Raw genomic sequence first — 5,770 nt, forward strand, 5'->3', positions numbered from 1 at the left:
CTTTCTTCCCCGTCCTGATGCTGCTTTGAACTGCAGCAGATCCTCTTGACCAAGTCTACAGCCTAAATGCATTGAGCTGCTGCCGTGTGATTGGCTGATGAGACATTTGCGTTAACGAGCAGTTGGACAGGTGTACCTAATAAAGTGGCCGATAACTCAGCAGCGTCCACACAAAGAGCCCTCATTACAGGGGTCACCTTAGACTGTATTAGATCCTGTTTAACCGTGTTGGTCAGAGATCCTGGGAGAGACTGGACACTGTTTAGATCTTCTTTGGCTACAGCAGATCTGATATTTGGCACAGAATTCACACACAATGTTCTTCTTTCTCCACGAACAGCGTTAGAAAAGCTCTGGTGGAGAAAGGTCCATCTCCTGTTCACAAGTACATATCTGTTATTCCACGTGGGAGAGTTGTGCGCTTGAACTTGTGTTTGAAGAGGAGTTTTTCATCAAGAAGGACCTGCAGATGAAAATGTCCCACTCACGTCTCAAGAGGAAGTCAAGACCACACAACTTTATCAATATTAAACTGTGAATATAGTAGCAGAGAGAGCACACTGGACTTTAGTCGCTCCAGGTCCATTTCTTTTTAGTTCTTTTCTATATTTCTGAGTTTGGATTTGTGAATATGACATTTTTCCAGAATGACCAGAAGGTTTATAATGTAACGTTTGTTCAGATTGTTGTAAAAAAGCAAAGAGCTCGTCTCGAAACGGAAAAGTCAAGTTTGGGTGTTAGATTTATGAATGAACCTGACACGACATTTCCAGAAGGTGGCAGTGTTGGGACATGAGCAGAAGAGTTACTGTTTCAGACTTTGACTGACAGAATGTACCACGTGTGTATTTATATACCTGTGTGAGTATTTGGGGGCGTGGCCTCTGACCTCACAGTCCAACAGTCCACTCGTTTTCATGGTCTATGGGTGTGACACAGATTCTGCTCCGCTTTGATTTCACATTTTAGAGACGTTTATGGAGTTTTAAGAAGCAGAAAAACCAAGAAGCGACACAACGTGAGTGACTTTAATCCACCGCCTCTTTTATACCTCTTTTATACCTCTTTTATATCTCTTTTATACCTCTTTTATATCTCTTTTATATCTCTTTTATATCTCTTTTATACCTCTTTTATATCTCTTTTATACCTCTTTTATATCTCTTTTATACCTCTTTTGTATCTCTTTTGTATCTCTTTTATATCTCTTTTATACCTCTTTTATATCTCTTTTATACCTCTTTTATACCTCTTTTATACCTCTTTTGCCATCACAAGACTTAAAGACTTAATCTCTCTGAACATAAATGAGATGGTGGAGCAAAGGTCAGAGTCTCTTCTTAAAGAATTCAAAAAGGTGCAAAAGGAGGTTCTGAGCTCACAAAAAGCCTGAAGAAGATGATTGTGGACACGTGTGAGTCTGTGGATCCAGAGACCAGCAGTGTCTCCACTTACTGGGGGACGTTTGACACAGAGTTGGACAGAAGAGCGATAAGACCCCAAATAAAAACCATGAGACGGCTCGTGTGGAAATCAGCTCTTTTATGTGTGTTTCTTTATTAAACATTTGGTCATTTGAACTGTTTTGGTGAATAAATGATGGACTTTAGATCTTTGAAAATATGAAGTTACTGATTGTTCATTTGCTGAGGTTCAATAGGGCGGAGCACGCCTCAACCGCCGCTATCGCACTGAACACAAGGAACTGTTCAAAATCATATTCATCCCAAAGAGATGGATCATTCTCAATATTGAGGAGGAGAAATGTACTTTCATTATTTGCAACATCTATAACGTGTGAATAAATGATCAGAATTGAGAAAGGAATCCCAGGGGGCGTGTCTAATCGTAGCAGGTGTGTTACGTTAGACATTCTGCAGCAGTCTATCGTTTTGTAGTCACCAATGTGGTTCGGGGGAAAAAATACAGACAACCGTCGTCTCTTTGGTCTGAGGGAAAAAACAACACTACTGACCATTTATTGCGCATGCTCATTACAACACAACAACACATTCACTGATCACGCAGGTAACACATGGCTTTGCTCCATCTGCAAGTATGCTCAACACTCCCACTCAAAGACATGTGTATAGTTCTCATATAGTAAACAAAAATATATAACCCCAAAATAAAACATTTGGCATACTGGCAAAGTTCTAAACACTTCAAAACAACATTAAAAAAAAAAACATTTGGTATATTAGCAATGTTCAACATTACTTCCCAAACAAATATCCCTTAAAACTCTCAAACTTAGCTTTTGTCAAAGGCTTGGTAAGGACATCAGCTACCATGTTTGTAGTAGGGCAATATTCTATACATATTTTACCTTCTGCGTGTGCAGACCGTACAAAATGGTACTTTATGTCTATATGTTTGCTTCTCTGTCTGCAAACTGGGTTCTTTGATAAAGCTATCGCCCCCTGGTTGTCCTCAAATATCTTGACTGGTGTATGCTGGTTACAACTATCTATTCCTCCAAGTAGTTGTACAAGATACATACTTTCTTGAGTAGTGGCTGCTAGCGCCATATACTCAGCTTCGCATGTGGATAATGCCACCGTTTGCTGTTTTCTGCTCTTCCATGATATAACTGGACCATTCTCAGTTAAGCTGAAACAGTATCCAGTCGAGCTCCTCCTGTCATCCATATCGGCTGCCCAATCAGCATCACTGTATCCCTCCAGCTGTAATGGGCTTTCCTCACATTTCTGGTAGTGTAGTTCTTGATCCATAGTACCCTTTAAGTACCTCAGTATGTGTTTCGCTGTAGCCCAATGCTGTTGCTTTGGTTCTGCTAGGTATTGAGATAGTTTACTAACAGCCCAGCTCAGGTCAGGTCTTGTACATGTCATAATGTATATCAAGCTACCTACTATCTCTCTGTATCCTGTTGAATCAAAGTTTAACTTTTGCTCACATGGGGTGGATCTCGGTTTGCATTCGGACGTTCCAAATTTCGCTAATATCTTCTCTATGTGTCTCTTTTGGGTCATTTTGATTTCTCCATCACTCTGTCTGAAATCTATACCCAGGAAGTATTTAAGTGGACCCATATCCTTCATCTTAAATCTTCTCTTCAACATTTCCTTCACATCACTGAGTAAGGTGTTGTTACTCGCTGCTATGATTAAATCATCCACCCATACTAACAAAATCACTTTCTCATTCTCAGATTTTCTGCTGTAGACACAATGATCAGCATAATTTTGTACAAAACCGTTCTCTGTAAGGTGATCATGTAGTAACATATTCCAGCTACGTCCGGACTGTTTTAAACCATACAATGACTTGTTGAGTTTACACACTAAGTGTTCCCCTGTCTTTGATTTGATTTCAAAACCTTCCGGCTGTTCCATATATATCTCACAGTCCATTGGAGCATGGAGGTAAGCAGTCTTCACATCCATTTGGTGTAAAATAAGATCCTCCTGTACAGCCACCTGCATTAATGCTCGTACAGAGGTCATGTTGGCTGTTGGTGAAAAAGTCTCTTTATAGTCAATTCCTTCCACTTGACCATAGCCCTTTGCAACATATCTGGCTTTACAAGTCTCAGATCCATCTGGGCTCTCTTTCACTGCATATACCCAGCGACCTCCCACTGCTTGCTTGCCTCTTGGCAGTGGGGTCAGAGTGAAAGTTTCATTCTCTGTCAAAGAGTTCATCGCATCAGCCCACATTTTTGACTTTTTAGAGTCCATTGCCTCTCTAAGTGTTTTAGGAACATCATAAGCTACTCTGTAGAAATAATCTACATTCTCACTTTCGTCATTGTTACACTCAACTTTACACTGGTACTCCTTTAAGTATTCTGGAGCCTTTCTCTGTCTTGTAGGGTATCTCCTTTCTACCTCTTCTTTCTGAGTACTATCTGTCTGTGTCGGACCTGTCTCAGCAGCCTCTTCAACACTGGACTCTTTACTCTCTTCAGGCTGTCTCTGACCCTGGTTGACTCTCTTCTGAGGTGTATTTACATAACTCTCAATGTCTTCCCCCATGTCACAATCTGTCTGGGTCTGGCTATCTGTGCCACCTTTGGTGATACATTTTACCAGCCTATGTTTTAGGACTTTTCCTGTCTCAGGATAATACACATTATATGCTGGAGTATATTTGTCATAGCCTACAAGGATCCCCTTGCTGCATCTAGAGTCTAGCTTTTTCTTATCCTGCTTGTAAACATAGCATTCAGAGCCAAATATCTGCATGTTAGATAGGTTAGGTGTTTTTCCTGTAAAAATACGGTAAGGTGTCTGCTCTAGCCGCTTACTGTAGCACCTGTTGCGGATTTGGGCTGCTGTTTGTACAGCATATGTCCATAATTGCTTTGGGAGGTTACTCTCCAATAGCATGCATCGTGACATCTCAAATAAGGTTCTCCACCCTCTTTCGGCAGTCCCATTCTGATGAGGTGAGTAGGGTGCACTCTTCTCGTGCCTTATCCCATTACTCCTAAGTAGACATTGAAACTCTTGTCCGGTAAACTCTGTGCCGTTATCTGACCTTATGCACTTTACCTTTCCATATGGGGCTACATTCGCTATGAATTTTTCTGTAGCTTTTGTCGTGTCACTTTTTGTTTTAATAAAGTATGGAAATATCATCCCACTGCAATCATCAGTAAATGCTATTGCATATCTGTACCCATCTTTATCTGCTGGTTCTATAGGACCGCATAGGTCTGTGTGTACAAGCTCTAACACAGCTGTGGCTTTAGAGTCTGCCTGTCGGTTTCTGCTTTGTGTGAGTTTGCCCTGTGTGCATATTTCACATTTTTGGTTGGATTTGTCATGTTTCCCTTTTATAGACATTCCTTCAACCACCTTTTCTAATTTGGCAACATCATCAAAATTGCAATGACCAAGTATCCTATGCCACGTTTGAATGTCATGACACCCATATACTTCATCAACATTTTCATCTTCTACTGCGCTAAGGTAATACAGCCTACCATACACGTCCATTTTGAATTTGGTACCGTCCTTGTGGACCAGCCAGTCATTACCGTCCTTAAAGTGGACCTCAGCTCCGTTGGCCGTCGCTGCTTTAACTGAAAAGATGTCCTGTGGAAACGATGGGATGTAGAGTGCCTGTTTGAGAATCGTTTTCACTCTTCGTCCCTCGCTGTCCAACAAGTAGATTTCAGCATCTCCCCTCATTTTCGCCATCCCGCTCACCTTGGATCTGTCGGCAAGCTCGATCATGTGGTCCTCAGGTCTGAAGCTCTTGTCAACTGTTTTGAACTTTGTGGCGTTGTTGATCATGTGTGTTGTGGCGCCGCAGTCGGCCATGAGACCTTTCTTGTTTCCTCTTTGTGTAGGGCAGTCACTCATCTTGAAGAAACAAAAAGATGTAGGCTCTGCCTCCGTCTCTCCATCAACTTTCTTCACATAATAACCGCCTCGTCCTCGATATTGTCCCCTTCCGCGCTGTGTTGTGTCCCATTTTTGTTCCTCTTTTCCCAACTGGTATCCGTCCGGACATGTCCTGGCCATGTGTCGCTTTTTACCGCACGTGTAACATTCAGCATCAGCCAGGACCATTTTCTTTCCTCTTCCTCTTCCTCGTGACCTTGTTGCCCAACTAGTCTTCATCACGTTGTCTTCATCAGCATTCACGTCACTCTTCCCATATTTTTCAGTACTCTCATAACTTTGCAGTTTCGTTTTAAACTCGCTGAACGTCACAGTGTCATTTGTCTGGGTGATGTGCACGACGAATGGCTTGTATGAATCAGGTAGCCCTTTAACTACCATCGCTATCTGAA

Source organism: Eucyclogobius newberryi, unplaced genomic scaffold (assembly GCF_026437365.1).
Source record: "Eucyclogobius newberryi isolate DKJ021-1_F unplaced genomic scaffold, fEucNew1.0.hap1 SCAF_12, whole genome shotgun sequence".
Taxonomy (NCBI): Eukaryota; Metazoa; Chordata; class Actinopteri; order Gobiiformes; family Gobiidae; genus Eucyclogobius; species Eucyclogobius newberryi.